Source organism: Phalangium opilio, unplaced genomic scaffold, assembly GCF_054372755.1.
Source record: "Phalangium opilio isolate 3A_F unplaced genomic scaffold, DU_Popi_V2 ptg000106l_1, whole genome shotgun sequence".
NCBI lineage: Eukaryota > Metazoa > Arthropoda > Arachnida > Opiliones > Phalangiidae > Phalangium > Phalangium opilio.
The window spans coordinates 547,982-570,007 of record NW_028324208.1 but is presented as its reverse complement, the minus strand read 5'-3'; the positions used below and the strand labels follow the sequence as shown (position 1 = coordinate 570,007).

Sequence of the window (22,026 nt, the reverse complement as noted above, 5' to 3'; positions counted from 1 at the left end):
CTACCGGTTGATCTCAATGATTATTTTATAGGAGCGTTACGTTAGAGAACCGTCATATGGTTCTATCTTGTAGGTCAGGGCATGAGCAGGATCAATTTCCTATTTACCTCTCTATCATCTCTATGGTTCTTACAATTAAGAAAGTAACATTGACTTCATTTTACGAGGAACTCACTTTAGAGCGAATGTTAATTACGAAATTCAGTAGAGTGCACAGACAAACGGCGGGTTGAGTATCTATTTCGTTTAAGTTAACTCAAGTGGCATTTAAATATCCCTAATCAGCTAGCATTTCTTCCAAGAACTGCAATGGATATGCAAGCGGAAAATGTAAACGATCTCCCATTTGTCTGTTAAATATTAGTCCTTCGACACGAGCCCTTTCGAAAATAATGCAAAAATATATGATAAAATATTTTGAGAAAATGAAATTTTGGTTTTAAAAACGAAGATAAGCATTTTTTTAATAATTGTTGTTTTTAATCAAGCCTCTTATCTGAAACGTTTCAATATCTGGGACAGTCAATCCAATTGGTTCACTTACTTTTTACGCTTTCTAGTTTTCTTAAAGATGACATTTATGATGTATCCAAGCGTTATGAAGGTATTTACAAATATTGGGCGTTGTTAAAATATTCTATTCTTACACTCACATAATCTTACACCAAAGCCACATAAGCTGACATTTGGTAAGAGGGGATACTGTAGGCGTCTAGTATTGGGGTAACACTGAGTTCAGAGATAGAAGGGTATGACTTTTACGTTCGTAGTACTGACACTACTCTATACTTTATACATAAGAAATTTCTAATGAATCAGTGTAAATACTGTTTAACTTCGAATTTTTTCTTTGCAAATTCAGAGTCACATGTTACTTGTATGGTATTTATTTCGAGACGTTTTACAAATATACAAAAGCCTAAATCATGGGTAATAGAACTGTACTGAAAGTCTTATTGCTATTCGTAAGTAAAGGTTTTAATCAAGTTGTTAATTCTGTCCTCGCACTATACTTAAAAGTTGTGTTGTAATTTGATTTGTTCACAACTTCGAAGATAATTTTCTATCTGCGTGCTAGGTTTAAAAGTGCTCGATTATTCGTGGTGATTTAAAGATTCCAGTTGTTGGTAATTTCTTATAAGTGCATTTTTTCAAGAATAGGGATAACGCGTGTGAAAAATATTGTATTACCATATTTTCAACTCCGGTATTTCATTTACAAACACGTAGTATTCAAAACGAGAAAGTGATAGTAATAACGAAAGAAACGAGTGAAACTGTCCGGTGCCGATTCGAAATGTCTAACTGCCAAACCGTCGGCCAACTTCTTTTATCTTAAATAATAACAGATCATTGTCCTTCTCTTAACTGTTATGTTGACCCAAGAGCGTTGCATTAGTTAACCAATAGCATATATGAAAGCAAAATGTTTCATTAACCGACTTAAAGTATCTTAGGTCTGCAGATTTGTGGCCGTTCCAAATTTAACCTTGCGCCCCACTTTGAATGCCAATATAAAATCAATTCCTTCGGGCTTCATTCAGAGGTTTGTAAACTAAAACGTGTTTTTTCTTAAACACTGTTCGAATAAACGGAAGTTAACCAGATCTAAAATTATTATATTTTGTATATTCTTGGTGTTTAGCTAAGAATAAGTTAAAATAGTTTTTTGGGTGTTCAGTCATAAATTTAAACGCAATCCAATCCGATAAAGGGAAAGAATTTCTCTCTTCGGTTGTGCAAAAAATTTTCATTAATTTTGAATAAAATATTTTACTACCAATTCTGAAACCAAAGCTTCTGTAGTGAAGCGTTTTAATTGTACTTTAAAAGAACGTATGTTTCGTTATTTTACCGAAAACAACACTCGTAATTATATCAAGATTCTTAAGGATCTTGTTGACGCTTATAACAAGAGTTACCATAGTTATAACAAGATGACCCAGTCATATAAGTTTTTACCGCCCTCTAGTGACAAGAATTAGTATTAGTATGTTCATCATAAGATGACCCCAGCTAATTTAGAATTTCGGGGTTTTTTTCATTGTTTATAAAATAGCATTCCTATTATGAATAAAATCAATCTAGTAATAAAATACAGTAACTTACTCATTAGGTTCATTTTAAACTTTACCTACAGAACTTTATCTTAATTAAATTACAGAATAATATTTATTAAACTAGGTTCCCTGACTTTGCTGAAAATTTTAAAATCCCTTGACTTTTCCCTGACCTTTTCGGCCCATTTTTAAATTCTTGGACTTTTCCAGATTTTCCAGGTGCTGTGGCCTTTCCTAGGGCCTTTTTTACTCCTCCCATTTGATTATCATTGTTGTTCTCATTTGGGTCCAGTGTTCAGTCACTACCTCCTTCAGAATTTAGGGTCAGGGTGTTTACATTTACCAGCGATTGTTCACATTTGGGGTCCTCTAAGGGGTTTATAACAACAGCTGTAGGACCTCTGTCCACTGATATCTCCAGTTTACGGATTTGTTCAAAACATTTTACAAAAACAGATTTCTTTCCCACCACTGGAAAGAGACTAAGTAGTCAGCAAGAACCGTTCGCGATTCCATCCTTATTTGGAGATCAAATTAATGTAACGGATGAAATTATCCCTAAACTGACTCTCCAAAATTATCCACTAAATATTTCATTAGTCTCCTACCTCATTTTGCCATAGAAATATTCGAAAAACCTAAAAAAGAAATTTTCCAAGTTACAAAAGTACAATTTCTTGCCCTCTTTCACTCTATGTGCAAATCTACATTATGGCCATGACCAAGGCTTAGCTTGCCTTAAATGTTTTTATTACTAATAAATGTATAAAAAAAGACGTTTTCATTCAGAAAACGGTAGTATTTCCTCGAAAGTAAGTAGAAATACAAGTTCCAAGTGTTTTTTTAAAAGATTTTACAGGTGTAAAATTTATAAAATACGTTTTTCCGCTCTTAGCACGTCTCCGCGAATCGCGGAAAAAATTGTTTCCGTATAAAATGGAGTAATGGCATATCCGAGGGTTTGACTTATTATGCCCTATAAGGAGTTAACATAGAGTGCCACTACTCTAAGCTCGTCCTTATGATAGTTCCAATTTTGGCCGCTTTGCCCTCTGTGCGCTTATCAGGCATATGGCTAACTCGTTTCTCTCTACATTCAAGACTGATAAGGTTTTAGGAAAAGAACTCTAAGCTTCAGACGTGACTTTGAGGCCGACTTAACGTCATATTAACGTGGTATTGGACGATTATTTAATTTCTCTCTCTAAGCGCGAAACGCGCCTAGACTCGAGGTGGATTTGTCTATCCCAGCTTATAACTTACAAAGGCAATGAGCCATATAAGAATTCGGTGGCGCATTTGTAGCGTGCCGGGTTTCTGAACCGTAGCGTTAACTTTGGTACGTTCGAGTCCCACCGGGGATTTGGAAATTTACGAAATAAAATAATATAAAGCTTAGCTACCTAAGGTCCATCTGTTAGCGTTTTAGAGCATTATTTATGAATTGTGAATAAATTTGAATAAATTAATGCGAAAATGGGCGGGGATAGGGCGGGGTTAAGACGCCCAACCAGCCGTAACATAGGCTAAAATGGGGGAAAAAGGGGGTTATATAGGAGGGAAAGGCACTAAAAAAGGGGGAAATGGGGGGAAAAGAGGGGTGAAAGGGGTAAAAGTGGGGGTAGTAAATCTTCGGTATAAATGCATAAGTTTTTAGCCCATCAATAGATGGCGCTAAAAACTAAAAATGTAAACCAATTGATGTTACACATGAGAATTCCGGAGAAATTTGGAAAAATTTATACGGGGATTTTGATTGTACCCCCCCCCCCTATTTCGTATCGTTTTGATATTGGAGATATTGTTAGAATCAGCAAAATTAAGAGAACGTTCGAGAAAGGATATATACCAAATTGGTCGTAAGAATGTATATAAGTTGGAGGATTTAAATTCCGAACCCATGTTAGGTATTTTCTAAGAGGAAGAGATACAAAGGTCAGTAAATTTTGAAACAAAGTCAAAACTTTGACGGTTCAATTGAAAAACTGGAGCCTTGGAAAGGTTATCCACCGTCCTTCGATAGTTGGGTGAAAGAAATAGTGGTAAAATAATATCATGAGTTTCTACATTACTTTGCCTTTCGATTTATCAATGGACTATTTCCCCGATAATCGTATTTGCCAGAAACTGTTAATTTAAACGGGCCTTACGAAGTTGGACTAGCTGAAATAAGTTATTCTAGAACTTGGAGCAATATCCAAACCGATGACGTAATATCGTTGTTAAAAAAATCAATTTGTGGTGAACATTAGATTATAGATAACAAATTATGATTCAATTACAGCTTTGCTACATTTTTTAAAATCTGAAACAGAAAAAGCTATATCTATGTCGAAACATTATGCTGGTAAAGAAGCAATGACATTTGAATATTTTCAGTCACGTTGAAGAAGGACTATATAGTTAACATATCAGGGTTCTTGGCGGTTGCACTTGGTTTTACAAAAGAAATGGTTCAAAATTTCAGTATCACTGATTATAATTTAGGAGATTTTACAGTCGATTTGAATGTTGGAATGGATTCATTATTTGTTTATTCCGACATTGTGGAAAATCGCATCGTAGGTGACGTTATTGCGCTTCTTTTTCGTATTGTGAGTGTACAAGGAAAAGACGGGGGAACTATAGATAAAGACTTCATACGTCCTCATTACATTAATTCTTTTCAAAATAAGAACTCTAACTAGCGAACTGAGAGTTCCAGTTCAATTTGAACGTGGTAAAGTTCATATAGTTCATTTGAAAAGAGGATATTGATAAAGGAGAATCATGACTTCAGACTACGAGAGGTATTACTTAAACCAAGGGAAATTTGACTCGAATTATCATCCTGGCTAAGATAATTATTATACTATTCAAGCGGGTAACGGAAATATTCCATTTTATCGCGGTATCCCAGCGTACGTTGATAAGGGCTTTCTAGTATAATTAGCTCGGCCTTTAAACGCGCTGCACCATTATTCAAGAAAGGAGCAATTTTTCTTGAGAAAAAATTGTTAAACACTGCCGCGTTGAAAACACGTGGAACTGAAGCTTGAAAGGAAACATTTTCGGAATTGAAGGTATAAATTAAGAATAAAATGACTGAAGCGGGATAAGGAAAAAGAGAAAGAAGATTGGTGTTAAAAGGAAAAGAAAATCGTCTACCCTAGTTAGTTCAGCTCTGGGAACTAAAAGGAGAAGGTCAGCGATATTTTCATGAATTGAAGATAATAACTTTTGAATGGCGTTAATTCATCCGAAGTCAGGTACATAAAAAATCTCTGACCTGGATATTTTCGAGGTGCCCCTTACCCAGTCGGGAATTATTGGCGGAGAATGGGCTGAATATAGCCCTTTATCTAATGTGGACGAAAATTCGACCATTACCTTTGTTATTCCTGGAAATTTGGAAACTTACATAGACATATCCAAAACATTTCTCCGCGTGCAATTAAAAATAATCAGACCCGATAAAGCAGTTATTGATTATACAAAGGAAGCTCTGGGACCCGAAAATCTTTTTCTGCAGGCTCTTTTCAGTGAATTACAAAAAAGACTGCTATGACGCTTCTGTCCTTTTTAACCTCGGTAAGTGGTATTTTACAATTAAGTAATAATAAAATGAGAGTCGGGCAAGAAGACATAAACGAGATTTATTAACCTTAAATATAATTTACCACTTAGGTACTACTACCCCTCACACATTTGCGATTGACAAAACTATACCCGATTATGAAAAAACCTTTGGCACTTAGTGAATTCTCTGAATTGGACGCTACCGACATGCTGAAAGCGCAATGTGAACAGCACAACACTATGATTGCTTGCATTATGAACACTTTCGTCACTACAATTCCGAATTCGGTATAAGTAACGACAACCAAGAAAGATCGACTGAAAAATGGTTTAACTTGTGGTAAGGTGTTTCTTCCAAGGCCCTTTACCTACGCACATTCGCAAAACTTTAACCTCATGGCTAGAAAAAATGTGTTGCAAAATTAAATGTGAACATTATGGACGTATCAGAAACTTATGGCCCATACATTAAGGACAAATTGGAAAAATCTAGTAACAACGGTCCAGCGAGCACATCCAATAAGGACAGTGGAGCGAACACATCCAAGAAGGACAGCGGAGTGAACACATCCAAGAAGGACAGTGGAGCGAATACATCCAAGAAGGGCAGTGGAGCGAACACATCCTAGAAGGACAGTGGAGCGAACACATCCAAGAAGGACAGTGGAGCGATCACATCCAAGAAGGACAGTGGAGCGAACACACCCAAGAAGGACAGTGGAGCGAACACATCCAAGAAGGACAGCGGAGCGAACACATCCAAGAAGGACAGCGGAGCGAACACATCCAAGAAGGACAGCGGCGCGAACACATCTAAGAAGGGCAGTGGAGCGAACACATCCAAGAAAGACAGTGGAGCGAACACATCCAATAAGGGCAGTGTAACAAGCACATCCGATATTAACAATACTCCTCAATCTACCATTGACGTTTTGTTTTCCCGGTTCAAACATACAAAACCAAAAACCGGACTCCTTTCCGCATGTATAAAATTACATGACGACAGTGAACTAACTACATATACTTCAGAAGTGATACCTTCATCGGACGTTCTGGTAATTAAATACTATCCAACATCAGAAATAGCTTACGAATACTCGTCAGAATGGTGGCGTCATTGTCAACTAGATATGACCTTACCTTTATTAAGTAACGTAGAAGACGACCAACCAATTTTAAACGCCTGGTCGACCTTTATGGGATGGGCCATGAAAATAATGGACTATCCAAAAACGCAAAACTCGACAAAATCTATTCACTCTTGGAAAGAAAAGTAAGTTTTCCTGCTTGGCGCAAGGGAGACGTGAATATAAAAGAAATTACTTAGTAAAATATATAATTTAGAAAATATAAAATATTTTGTGAAAAAAATACCCAAGTAGCGTTACTTCACGGGAAAGACTACATTGCAAGGGTGGATATATCTGGAAGTAAACTTAACGAGGTTTGAGAAATAAAAATTGTTACAACTTGTGGTTTGCCCAATAATGTCATAAACAAAAGACTCCACCTTTACTCTTACATTCTATTCTCATGAAACTCAATAGTTCTCCAAGACAATAGCAATTTATCGGCTAGCACGCTTGAGAGGGTAAAGGTGTGTGCATTTCGAGAAAGTCAACTTTACTGGGGGTTCCCAAGTAGCAATACTTCATGGGAAAGACTACATTACAAATGTAGGTATTGCTGGAAAGTACACTTTACGGAAATTACCGGAAAGACTACGATACAAGGATAGGTAATTCTGGAAAGTAGACTTCACGGGGAATACTAAATTGCAAGGGTAGGTATTGTTGGAGAGTAAACTTTAAGGGGATTACCGGAAAGACTACGTTACAAGGGTAGGTAATGCTGGAAAGTAAATTTTACGGGTAATACCGGAAACACTACATTACAAGGGTTGGTAATGCTGGAAAGTAAACTTTACAGAGGTAAAACAAGGTGCGCAAGGCGTAATTATCCGGCTAGAAAATCCGCTGAACGAAGACTCCTCCCTACTCATGCCATTTAAAGTCAGTAAAAGAGTTGGCCGCAAGCTGTAATTTGAGATGGAAAGTAGTATTTTGGAAAATTTCAAAGCCTGCTAAATTGATTTCATAAAGGTATTTTAGCTTCGGCAACAAGATTAAAGTTCTAACGGCCAACAGTTGAAAGTCCAAAAAATAGAATGTTTTGCTCGCATATTTGAAATCGGTTAACTAATACAATTCCCACCGGTTAGTATGACAGTAAAGAGAAGGCCAAAGGTCTGTTTTAGTTCAACGATAGGTTCACTATTTGGCGCTTGGGACATTTCGACGTCGCACCGGCTAGCCACGAAACTAAATTTGAACCAATCGTTTGAAAGGCTGTGGTTCTACTGGGGTTGTCTGTTACTAAACAGATAAGCTTAATTAAAAGAAAAAGATTTATGTTACAATATACTAAAATGCATTGTTTTCTTAGAACCAGTACAATTTTATTACGAGAACGTACGAATTGAATCATTATCATACAGCGGACAAAATTTTCCATGAATTCCTCGTGTTTCCGACAGGGAGGTAATATTTCCATCGTCAACATTAACAATTTTACCAGAGAACATAATTTTTTTCTCTATTTCAGGGTGAATGTTACGTTCATTGTTGTGATGGAAAAAAATTACGCAGAGGTATTTTTTTCTACATGACACACTTGTGGAAAATTATATTGATTTTATGTTTCGTTTTAGCACTTCGATGTAGAAATTGATTATCGTAGACTTGACAGTTCTTGCGTTCATTCAATGAAAGAACATAACGAAACTTGCACGCACCCATTTTGGTTCACAGAGCACAACATGCTTTCGTATTTCCGCGAAGCCGAATACCAAATATCATTGACCGGAGTCCTCGAAGTCTTTCGTCCTCAGGCATGTTTGTTTTCTAATTTTTTATAACTGGTCAGCAGGTGGATGAATATGACTAGAGCTGTGTTCCACAATTTCACATTTCAAATAACAATGGGCAGAAGCTAACCATTTTTACATTTAAGTTTTTTTAAATTTACTTTTTAGGTGTGGATTTTAATCAATCTTTTCCTCATCATGTTCAATTTCAAACTTTGGAATCTCTTGTTTGCATATGCCGGTCGATTCGTGCCCGGACTACGATTGGTTCCTCTTATCTTGGCTAAGAAATGCGACACTACCAAGAAGTTTATATTTGGGATCTATTTCGTCGGTTGTTTTATTTTGGTAGAAAACTTCAAGGCCAATCTGTCAACGAAATTGACGGTACACATTGATCGCAACATAAATAACTTCGACGATATTTTGAAATATCCGGACTTGCGAATTCTCTTACATGATGATGTTGCCAGCTACGATTATGTTAAGGTACAAAGTGGCTTCAAGTTTAGTGCCATGTTAAATTCTGTGTTTCTTTGAAGTGAGGGTTGGGAGGTATCATAATTCCGGTTTTCCCCATTTTTTAATTTGGCAATAGTAAAGCTTTAAGCTAGGTTCTCACTCGGTAGAAAACACGACGCAAACACGGAAGAAATTTGTTCGACGGAAATTTTCTTACGCTGAGCTCGACGGAATTGCTCTTCGGTCGGACAGAAATCGTGTTCTACTTTTTCCGTCGAGCGCGGCGTAAGGCTGGGGTATTGTCCAATGAGATTTCGAGCTACCTATGATGTACGAGCTGCCTGGGATGAACTTTGGTTTTTGTTTTTTGGAAATGTATGCGTAGTTTTTCTTCGGCCTTATAATGCCAGCCAAGAAAAACAAGAAACTCTCTGATTCAAGCGAAGGAATAAAATTTGGATGAAAACAAGGAAATAATTAGAGAGAAGTTTAGAAAATGTCCATATCTCTATAATTTAAGCCATAAGGAATACAAAGATACAATTTTAAAAGAGAAGTGATGGAGATCTATTAGAGCGCTTTTTTAAAATATCGATCAAGTAAATAATGTGAGAAGTTTTATTATAATTAATCTAAAATCAATTATTGTTTATTTAACAAACAAAATTGAAGTTGTAAATGCTTAAAAACCTTTTATCGTCACTGAAAAATCCTCCATTTTCGTTTTCTCTCGCCACACTCTCTATCTCGCGACTTAGCGCCAATTTCGTGAAAACGCGAGAAAATCCTTCCCATTGATCACGTGACAAGATACCTTCCGTCAAGTGTGTACGGTCATAATTTCTACCGGCGGATTCATGATTTCCGTCGTGATTTTTCTGTCGAGTGAGAACCTAGCATTAGACGTATTGGACAAACTGGTTTTCTGAGTCTCAGAAGGATGTATAACCAAACCCATAAAACATTATCATGCCAACCTAGCTTAAAATGGATTTGGAGAATGCAATGTTGAGTTAAAAAAAAATCCATTAATAGGCCACCCGCCAGGATATCTTTAAAGAAAACAGAAGAAGATCGAAGCAATTCAAGACGGAGGGGAGCAATGATTTCATCTTCAACAAGGGAAACGCAGTTTTTATCAGCACTCTATCTCATCTGGAATATTTTTGTCTTCATGGTTACAAACAGAAAAAGGCGTTATACTACGGGAAAGACCCATTCTTATCGATATTTTCAAGTGTTACAATGTCAAATAACGCATCTACTTTTATCAAAAACGTCATAAACATGAGGTAAAATATTCCACTCGTTATGAAGGAACAGGTATATCATAAGTTAGGCACTTAGGGCTCTATTTTGTCCAAAACTACATCGCGGGAAGCATAAACGGTAACTTTAAATATTCGTTTTTGAACCAAAACGTAAAAAAGCATGCACTGCTATTCGACAGCGTCAAAATTAGGCACAATATAGATCCTTTCCAAAAGTAAGGGCTAAATAGAGCCTCTTGTTTGACCACTTTATTTTCCTAAGAGCGGTCATCCAGTCTGTGGATCCAAAGACGTTAAATATGTAAAAGGATTTAAGTGGACTGGTAACTTTCAAGCCCCTAGCTAACCTCTTTGGATCCATATACCGGTTGTTCCATCTTATTCCTATAGAAAACAAACGATGCGGCGGAACTTCTTTTGAAACGTGTTCTTGAAAAGTGTTTTCAGGTGCAAAAGACAAATTTTATCCCACTTTTATTATACGCTTTTATAGCAAATACTGTTAATTGGCAAAAACGTTAAGCCGAAAGACTTTTGGTAACCAGAGCATGCTTTATGATTTTTACGTCCTGAGTTCTCCAACCTAAAGTGCTTCCTAAACCTGTGGTAGCAAAGATAAGCGCACTCAATGGTAAAGGTATTTATACATATACACATATACAAAAATATCTCGGTCAAGGGGGCGAAAGGGTGCCAGGTCATACGCGTTCTATAAATGCCCTATCCTCTTTGAAATCGACCGACCTTAAGACCATAGGTCCGGCGTTAGGTGAAAAATGGGGTGAAAGTAACTTAGGCCTGTCACGTACATTCTTTGAGGGCCACGTTAATGCTGTCTTTATGGGGCACGATTTCTTCCATTTCCCCAGGGTTCTTATAATCTATGGCCCTGCGAGTCCCGGAAACAATCAAGAGATCTACGCCTAAAACTTGTTACTTTACTTGCTGTTTCAAGTATTTTTTGCGTACTTATGACAAAAGCAATAATGTAGTTGGCTGAGTCGTGTTGAAATTCCGAGGCTAAAATTTTTTTGTTATATGAAAAACCCATTTTATCACGGTTGGAAATTTGTTTAGATTTGGTTAGTTTTATAAATAGTGTTAGAATTCCGTCCCTTTGTAAAAGACCAATAATTGGAGGTGCTAAAAATCTTTACGCTTAAAACAGTTTTCGAGTAGAATAAATAGTGACTCACCGACTCATTCACCGTACACGATGAAATGAAAAAGAACATCACTGCCAGTTTCAAATGCATGAGATAAAAAATACGGAACCGGACATTTGGGCGCCGACCTTTAGCCGCCGGTCATTTAGGCACCGCCACTAAGGCGCCGCGACATTTAGGCTCCGCGACAATTTGGCGCCGCGACATTTAGGCTCCGCGACAATTTGGCGCCGCGAAATTTAGGCTCCGCGACAATTTGGCACCGAGACATTTAGGCGCCGAGACAATTAGGCGCCGCGACATTGCCGTAAAATTTTCGTGAAAGATTTGAGATATTTAATAAAGGAACATGACAAGTACTTTTAGGCTTATATTCTTTTAATTCAACTGACATCAGAGTTCAACGATGTTGTTGTTTATCTTCTTTGACTTCCCAAAAAAAATTTGCCTTTTCCTAAATATTGTTTTTATCTTTATTGACTTCCCAAAAAATTTGCCTTTTCCTAAATATTGTTTTTATCTTCATTAACTTCCCAAAATAATATGCCTTTTCCAAATATTGTTGTTTATGTTCTTTGACTTCCTAAAATAATATGCCTTTTCCAAAATATTTTTTGTGGTTATATTCATTGACTTCCCAACTTAGGTTAGGTTAGGTTATGTTTATTTTTATTATTTTAAGATTGTTTTGTGAAAACAAGTAAGGTTTCGTGCCCTTTAATGGGGATTGCGAACATAGTCATGCAGTGACGCACAGGGACAATACACGGGTTGCCAAATTGAGAAGTCTTTACGAATATTTAGAGGAAATAATGGAAATATTATTGGCACGTAAATGGCTCGACGCCTAAATGTCGCGGAGCCGAAATGTCGCGGAGCCTAAGTGTCACGGTGCCGAAATGTCGCGGCGCCTAAATGTCACGGCGCCTTATTGTCTCGGCGCCTAAATAACCAGCGCCTAAGTGGCGGCGCCTAAATGTCACGGACCGTAAAAAATACTCCCTTCCAATTTTTCGTAAGATTTTCATCCCACACTTTAAAGGAAAAAAAATATTAAGCAAAAAAATATATAGAACTTGGGCTTTCATACAGCCGGGCTGCCAGATATCTAGTTGGGGATTGCTTTGCAAAAGCAGTCTATTTGGTTTTTCGTACTGAATGCATTGCCATTTTTAGTGTAAGAGCTTCTCACTCACTATTTCCCAATGTAAGAATTTTACAACTCATAACGTTTCAAAAAAAGAAACTCGCCGTCTCTGGTGTGGTTTCATAGTTCGAATTTCCAAAAATAGTTCCTGTTTCGCATTATATCAACGTTTTTCTCTTGGATCCCTGATATTGTTCTGTTAACCCTTGGCTAGCTGAGTTGTAGCCAAAGGGTCGATAGTAGAAACACTGTGTAAGTTACAGAGATAAGACTTCAAAAAAGACAAAATAGTGAACCGTTGCTTGTCCATTTTGGAAATAGATATTTAGCGTTTGTCTACTGTTACATATTTCCTACCTCATTAATGGACTGGTGCATTTTTTAAATGACTTGCCAACTGTATGTGATTGGCAAGAACTCGATGTTCATTGTCTGCTAAGTGAATATAGTGGAAAAACACAAAGAAGGTCAATATTTTGTTATAATCTTAAACAATTCTAACATTATCGACGCAAATTCAATTTTCCCACAAAACTTTATCGAACAAAACAATTAAAACTTTAATTATGTTATCCCCCTTAAATTAATCCCTCCTTGACACTTTATGTGCCAGCCCTTGCTGGAACCTAAACCAAGATTCTGTTGACAGACAATAAAGTTTTATTCTATTCTATATATATATATTTTTAAACCGATATAAGGACTCGGATTTGGTGTCATATTTACCCTCCTTGGTTGAGATGACAGTCCGTTGACTTTTGAATGTAGTTCGGTTCTTTCGCTCGTCAATGTTACACGTGTGGATCAAATAAATGTCATTGAAAAGCGAGCGAGCGCAATATTGGAAGCGATTTCAATGAAACGCCAAGTCCTTTAGATTTTTTCAGCCTTTTTAGTAATGTATGTAATTCCGATTGCAGAATAATGCATTTTTGGGAAACTGGACATATGGTCCGAGCGAATTACCTTCTGAACCGACATCGGTGCTCAAGATACATGATTCAAAAAAGAAATATGGAATTTTCGAAGACGTCTTTCCATGATATTAGCGTCTTGTTTATAGTATTCGGGGCTTTGACCATGCTCTCCATTCTGGCCTTGATCGGTGAAATCTGGTACGCCTCGAAAAATTGAAGCTTGGAGCGACCTCTCAGAGAAATGGAAAAGGATACGTATTTCGGTTAAATCTTGAAAATTGCTTTTCCTGTAAGTACATTCCATTCAAGTTTATTTTCTCCATAGAAGTTCAATTTTATACTTCCCAAAGACTGTAGTGTTGTCTCAAACTTCCCCTTCTTTCATTGATTCACTTGATTATGTGTGTAAATAATCTTAGAATTTTTTGCAGCAAGAATATCTATATATAGTTCACTCTCACTTTGAGCAACAAAAAGATTAGAGCTCACACCTAGATCTAACATTTTTCGTTGTACATTTGAATTCCCTAAATTTTATTAAGAGTGACTTTCCTCACAAAAATAATCACACAATTTTTTCAAAAACTTGTAACGTGTTTAAAACGTACCACGTTACATTTTTGGGTGTAGACAGTAAATATTGACTTAAGTGGAACAATAACAATTGTTTAAAGTTATTATTTCTGCACGCCACAATGTACAAATATTTTTTTTGCTCTTGACGCGAAAGTTCAAACCAACTCAAATAGTGCACGTTTGACATTGCCCTACATTAAAGGCTAGAAATGTATAGTAAAACGATGTTGCAGCGATTAAACAGTTTAAGGGACTTTGTCAAACCTAAAGTCCTTATTCACACTTGAGGTTCGAAAACCTTCCAAATTTAATTGTAAACTGATAATCGTGAACCTAATTACAAATACTCTTTCCTTACTTTCTCTACGAACCAACTTGAAGGTGGTTTGGAGTTCTACTATTAAGGATATTGTCAACTGGGATTATGATAGTCTTAAGTACACACGTTAGCTTCTTGCAACACCAAAGAAAATATATATATTCTGTAGACTTTTACTATCCCATAGAAGCTATTGGCCACAAATACCGAAACCACCCTATTACAGTGAGAATAATAAGAGCCTCTGCAGACAGTAATTATTAGAACGTCTTTAAGTGTGAGCTAGGACTGTCAAAATCGCTTAAAATTTCAACCTTAGAAGAAATTTCAAAACTAGTTGGACAAACCAGTTTTGAACCAATTCCCATGTAATATTGAACATAGCTAAAAATAATTGTCAAATTAATCAATAAAGAAATCCATTGGTTTTTGTGTTTTTCCCAAGACCTATAAAGTTTTTCGAAGCTTAAATTAGTCAATTATAGAGATGCACCGATATATCGGTTATCGGTATATCGGCCGATATATCGGCCTATTTTTTTCATATCGGTATCGGCCAATATCGGCTTCATGTAAACCGATATTTCCGGGAAAAAATTGACAAAATATAAGGTACTCAATAAATACTAATTGAAACATATCACAACAAATTTATTCCCCACATTTAAAATTTCCCTTTAAAAATGCAAGGTTTTCCAGAAACTTAGTTTCAACCCGTTGTTCACGACTATGAGTAAATAATTTCCCTAGTTTCCCATACCTCAAACAAACAATCGAAGTCGACACTGACGCTCTCTAATGAGTTTGGTACGTGTCACAAAAGTACATTTTGACCTTTTCACTTGTGGTCCAAAATTTTGCTTATAACGCTACTTCTTGTTGAACAAAGAACGGAGCTGCATTTTTACTAAAAAAAAAAGCAAGGATTTAACCACTTTTTAAGGAAGCGGGTTAAGGCTAAAATATGTAGCGGTACCGCATTAAAGAAAGAGATGTTAAACATGTCTCTAATAAAACAAAGGAAAAACGTAAATGGTTCGAAATAATGTTCATTCTACTCTTGGAAACGATATTCATGGAGAAATATTACTTTTTTATGGGCCGATAATATCGGCCGATATATCGGCTATGAATTTCCGATATATCGGGCGGCCGATATATCGGCTGAACCCATATCGGTGCATCCCTAGTCAATTAGCATATTCCATTTGTTCCCGCTTGTGTCAATCATCAGAAAACAAAACGTGTTAACTCATCAATATTCCAACGTTACTACATAATAAAATATCCAGTTATTGTTTATATACGAACTTACTAAGCGTGTGTTTTAAGCGTAAATTTGCACCTATTGAAATTCCACTCGGTTAATCCACTGTTAAGTAACGTGTATTGGTTAATTATTGGTAAAGCTACACTTTAAAAAATTATGGTACCTAAATAGTGTTGTAGTGGTGAAAATGTTATTCGGCACTATTTGTACACCTTGACCGGTCATTGAAATGGTATGAAAACAGTGCCATATTTTATTAACAGCATTAGCTATAATGAATGGAATAAAAAAGTATTCAAAAAACATCGTTCGATAAAAGGTGCTCAATGGATTAAAATAACCCCGTCGATTATACCAATAAATGGTGTTAAGATAACATGAAATTGGAGCTAATTCTTTAAAAACCATTTGCTCACAAATAAGGTGTAAAAAAAACTCCATTTAGAGGTGCGCAAATGATACCTATGTTAAATAAAATAACCCCTTCGCACACCACAATAAAAGGTGTTAAACTTATTTGGAACAGAAGCTAAATTCTTATAAGCCATTTGACTAAATAAAAAGCGTAAAGAAGCCGCCATTTTTTCAATGAAATTTAAATAGTGCATCAAATAGTAACTAGAAATGGGATGAATTAGGCCTTGAAATAGGGAAAATAGGGGTTTGAATTGGTGTATATAAAGCCTCGAAATATGGGTAAATGTGGACTTGAAGTGGGGTAAACAATTATTAGAAATATGGTGATTAGGGCCGCTTTGAAATGGTGTAAATAGGAACTGTCAAAGGGATAAATAAAGGTTTGAACGGGAGGGAGGTAAATGCAGACTAGAAATGGGGTATATAAGAACTTGAAATGGGAGAAATAGGGACTTGAAATGGGAGAAATAGGGAATTGAAATGGGAGAAATAGGGACTTGAAATGGGAGAAAGAGGAACTTGAAATGGGAGAAATAGGAACTTGAAATGGGAGAAATAGGGACTTGAAATGGGAGAAATAGGAACTTGAAATGGGAGAAATAGGAACTTGAAATGGGAGAAATAGGAACTTGAAATGGGAGAAATAGGGACTTGAAATGGGAGAAATAGGGACTTGAAATGAGAGAAATAGGGAATTGAAATGGGAGAAATAGGGACTTGAAATGGGAGAAAGAGGAACTTGAAATGGGAGAAATAGGAACTTGAAATGGGAGAAATAGGAACTTGAAATGGGAGAAATAGGAACTTGAAATGGGAGAAATAGGAACTTGAAATGGGAGAAATAGGAACTTGAAATGGGAGAAATAGGGACTTGAAATGGGAGAAATAGGGACTTGAAATGAGAGAAATAGGAACTTGAAATGGGAGAAATAGGAACTTGAAGTGGGAGAAATAGGAACTTGAAATGGGAGAAATAAGGACTTGAAATGGTGTTTTAATGGGTTTGTTTTACACCACAATCGTGCTGCTAATATAGAAAAAAAATATTTAACTTATTCACTTCATTTGGATTAGTAATGTAACGTGGCGTGATTTTGCCTAATTTTAACACCATTTAACTTAGTAGTAATATTAGAAGTCCAACAGACTGCCCAAAGAAGATGTTAAAAAGCACTATAAATGCGTAATAATTATTTAGTATTTGTAAATAATATTTTTAAATTAAACATAAAAATGGTGTTAAAAAACACTTTAAATGGTGTAATAGTTGGCGTCGAAAAAAGCATACACGGTTTTTGAATGCACAGTATTTTTTAGAGTGTAAGAACAGTAATAGTGCATTAATAAGAATCATCTACTATTTACCGGTAATTCAAGCGGTAAAAGGGATAGCGTTTTTTAAATTCTTATGCAGGTCTGCAATTGGATGTACTTAGTTAACTCTTAAGACTTAAACACCAATTCTAGTTAACCAACAATTCAAATTTTATTTTCAAATTGTTTAATTTTTAAACCTGAACGGTTATAGAACTGTTTAGAATTTTGAATCTAAAGCTACCTTCGCAAGGAAGCAGGTGAGGAAAGCTTAAAGCTGAAGCTGAAACTGGTCTTAAAAGCTTGATTATTTTTGTAGGAAACCAATTTTGAGTTTACGAAACCACTTTCATCTTCCCATCGGACCTTTTGCAAATGAGATGTTTTAAGAATCGGGTTTAATTAAAAACAAGAAATCGGTCAAAGTAAAATGCCGACGTTAAAACAAGGAAATTTTATTACTGTTATTATTGTAATGGAAATAATTTCTGCTAAAGAAAGAGAACAAGAAACCAAAAAGGTGCGATCGTGGGAACATCCCATATGGTGAACTTGACTATAGCATTAATTGTGATGGCTCAACACGAAAAGGTCACTTCGCGCCAAAAAAAGAGATATCCCCATTTCTTCCTTTTACCTTCTCTTTATTGGCTAGTGAAATTCACGTGAAATATCAAATTGAAATTGATTTTTGAGCTTGGTTTAAAAAGACCTGATTTGATCGTCTGCTTTTGAAATTAGGTTTCTGATTTGCACTCCTTTGCGAAGGTAGCTTGAGCGTTTATTGGGATTTTCTATAATTTGGAATCTGGGCTTTACTTGGAATTGTTTCGGATTTTAAATCAGAGCCATCATTAGAATTGTTTAACTTTTAATCTAAAAGTTGATGCCATCAATAATGTCGAAAGTATCGATTTATTTAAGTTTATTTTGTTTTATCTGTAAGAGTTGGAACAAAAACATTTTTCATACACCTTGTATTTTGCAATTAAATAAATATTAAATGTCCATGTTTGTCAAAATTCTTCGTTATTTAAACATATAAAATAAAAAGAACAAGAAATTGTTTACTAAATTGGTCCTCCTAATTGCAAAAGAAACACCGACTCATAAAACTTATTTAATTCATTTATTATTTTACCTAGATTTAAATATGCCACCTTGCGAAATCTAACCGACAAGTAGAAATGAAATGAGGCTACGAGAAATTGATTCCAGCAGCTAATTACACCCTCAATGGTGAGGACGATTGTTGAGTTCATGTAGGGATGTTAACATAAAGTTTCATTTTCACCAAATTTGAAAATACCCCAGTAGCACGTGAAGTTCTAATGAGAGTTGGGATAGAGTCTCAGCAGTCGTACTAGAGACGTACAATCTTGAAATTATATTAGAGGTCAAATCACATTGTTCGCCAACAGCGTTTATCAGTGTGATTCTACACATTTTTCTGAGCTCTAATTATATGCGGTCTGCCGACACTCCTTTTGTTGGCCATTTTTTTAAGGAATACATTTCAACAAACCGATTATTCGGCCAACTTCTCTTTTGATAGTCTTATCGATTAGTCGGTTGGCAGTCTGCCCGGGAGTAGGGAGAAAAGGGGGGTTCTTACTCGCGGTACAACCATGTTATTTCTCATAGGGAACCCTATGGAAACCACACTATATTACATAAAAAGACTTGGTTTGCCCAAGCCTTAAAAACAAAAGGATAAGAGTTTTTCCAGTTGTCTGAAGCGCGGATATTTTTTCTATTGAATTTTAAAGACAATCCGTATTTTACTACTCTTTAGAATTTAATTCAATCACCTGATTTTACTGCTAATGGACTAGTTTCCTGAAAATTAATTGAAATAAAAAAATTACTTATCTCAGATTTTTCAACAACAATTCCATTTTCCTGAAACATTTTATCATGAATTTTCTTTTCTTTTCAATGGAGAACGTACTTTAATTTTCAAATAATATTCTCATTAATTATGTATTATATGCGGTCTTTTCGAATACAAAAGGGGGCTGTTATCACCTTTCTTATATTTGATAAAGAGGTTCGTTTCTTCTTTAAGCACAGTCACAATTATTGAACTGTGTATATCAGTACTTGTGGGGAAGATTTTAGAAGTGTTGGTTGAGTTTACACGATATCCCTCAAAATAATAAATGCATGATTAAATGTTTCAGGAAAATGGAATTGTTGTTGAAAAATCTGAGATAAGTAATTATTTTATTTCAATTAATTTTTAGGAAACTAGTCCATTAGCAGTAAAATCAGGTGATTGAATTAAATTCTAAAGAGTAGTAAAATACGGATTGTCTTTAAAATTCAATAGAAAAAATATCCGCGCTTCAGACAACTGGAAAAACTCTTATCCTTTTGTTTTTAAGGCTTGGGCAAACCAAGTCTTTTTATGTAATATCTGTTTCTTCAGCCTTAATTTGAATTAATCTATTATAAAAATAATAATATGCTTGTCAAACGTCATTAACTCGATGTTCCAGTTGGCTCACTCCAAGTGCCTCTCATTATTTTATGGGAAAGATTAAAATTTTAAATCATTTGGCAGGGAAGTGGTAAATTAATTCACAATTGGTAGAAGGGTGGTAAATTAATTCACCATAGATGGGCGGGTGGTAACTTATTTCACACAAAAAGGCGGTTGGTGACTCAATTAAGTTTAGTTGACCTTTTTGTATAGGTTTAAAAAAAACGTTATTTCTAAACCTCGCGCCAGCACGCGCCTATTTCATTGAAAGTTTGTTATTTAAGAATTTTCCCTTTTATATACTATGATTCTTCATCAAAAATAGACAACGTGGTTTCCAAGACTCGAACCTGCAATGTTTTACCTCGAATGTCACGCGTTATCCATTACGCCACAAGCCCGTATTTCGTGACAAAAAAATTATCCAAACATTGTATTTATAGGATTATATCATTTATGTTGAATAAAAGATCTGTAAAAATAAACACCGAGCTTGCCAGGACTCGAACCTGCAATGTTTTGCCTCGAATGCAAACGCGTTATCCATTATGCCACAAGCCCGTATTTCGTAACATAAAATTATCCAAACATTGTATTTATAGGATTATTTCATTTATGTTGAATAAAAGATCTGTAAAAATAAACACCGATCTTGTCAGGACTCGAACCTGCAAACTTCTGCTCCATAGGCAGACGCGTTATCCTATGCGCCACAAACCCGATAAAGGCTGAACAAAATGCTATGCAAACAGTGTAATATATGTAACGGTTTTACCATGATTTATAAATTAATTAAAATAAAATACTTAGAATTAATTGTTCTTAATCAAACTTCAGAAGTTCAACATTCAATAGTTTCTTGATAATTCAAAAGTGTTCCGAACCTTAACTTCGCAGTAGTTTCTGAGTTATTCGATGGAGTGGACCACCAAAAATCCCATGCTTTTTCTATGGGACGCTAAGCCTAAAATCTGTGAATTATTTCTTTAACATTACGGGAGGGTGTGGGTTCTTATCTAGAAGGGCCTACCGGCCCTCTAGAATACTTTCTATGGCTACGAGAATCTAATATAAAGCGTCTCCGCGCGTTGAGTTTTTATGAAGTAAAGAATGAATAACAATAGCACGACGCACATCTTAGACCTACCTTAAGTTCTTTTTTACTTTTGCGCTCTTTAGAGCAGCGAAAGTATTGTTCTGACCCTTGCTGGAACGCTGGGCGCCTTTTTTCCCTCCTTTTTCCCCTTTTTTTCGCGTGCGCGTTCGGATATTTCCAACTAAATAAATATTTTGAATTTCAAATTTCCCGCGAATTTTCGACTCCAAATTCACCCGTAGTTCACATTACACTTCTTAGGTGGCGCAACGCATTTTATTTCAAATTAAATTATTTTCGTAAATTTCCAAATCCCCGAAGGGACTTGAACACACCAACGCACAGAGCTTTCACTCCACGGATTGACGCCTTTACGCTCTCGGCCGTCTACTCTTATTAACAAGCTCGAGTTATGTTGCTTAAACCTAGCATCTCTCTCACGTCGGCGGCCGGCGCGTTCCTCTCACGTCTTGCTTAGTTGGGGCAGGGAGGAGAGAAATTTGTTCGAGGCGGCGAGTCTCGCGTTTCCATGGTAGCGCGCCTATACAACTATACATGCCGAGAATTGAAATCTCTTGGCGGTAAATTTGCGATTGGTAGATAGGCAGTTTAAAACGGGTAGCGCTACAATTATAAAATCCGTCGCGTTTTTACAATTAGAAGGTTTACAAAATTATTTTAGGAATTGTACTCGTCGGAAAGTCTAAAATATAATAAAAACTAAACACATTTTTAAAGTGAGAGATATTTGATTTGTAAACCAAAAGAAATTAATACCGTAGTCTCTGGAGAGTGTATCAGGGAAACCTCTGTAACTAAGCAAGTTTATGATATTACCATCTCTTTAAGTGTTCTAATTAAATAAATATATATTTATATTGTAAGTTAATTAAATTAACTTGCAAGTGCTTCTAGACAGACACATTTTTGAGGTTAACTATACCTGTACATTTAATTTGGGAATTTAGGTTTTGGGATTAGATAAGCTAAAGTCTAAAAACTTATTTTTTCTCTTTAAGCGCGTTACAATTTTGGACAAACAAAAATGATAATTTGATGTTTAATTTTAAGTATTGGCATTCGCAATAAAATTTGATGTTTA

The 22,026-nt window shown here is 35.8% G+C and overlaps 2 long non-coding RNA genes across 2 annotated transcripts; both read left to right on the top strand.

Moving 5' to 3' along the window:
• Positions 1 to 5,249: 5,249 nt before the first annotated feature.
• On the top strand, positions 5,250 to 5,968 carry LOC149623844 (uncharacterized). Its single transcript, XR_016374665.1, has 2 exons — positions 5,250 to 5,630; positions 5,727 to 5,968. It is a non-coding gene; the product is annotated as an uncharacterized LOC149623844 (long non-coding RNA).
• Positions 5,969 to 8,710: 2,742 nt separating this feature from the next.
• On the top strand, positions 8,711 to 13,504 carry LOC149623843 (uncharacterized). Its single transcript, XR_016374663.1, has 3 exons — positions 8,711 to 8,973; positions 9,982 to 10,238; positions 13,451 to 13,504. It is a non-coding gene; the product is annotated as an uncharacterized LOC149623843 (long non-coding RNA).
• The last annotated feature ends 8,522 nt before the right edge of the window (positions 13,505 to 22,026 follow it).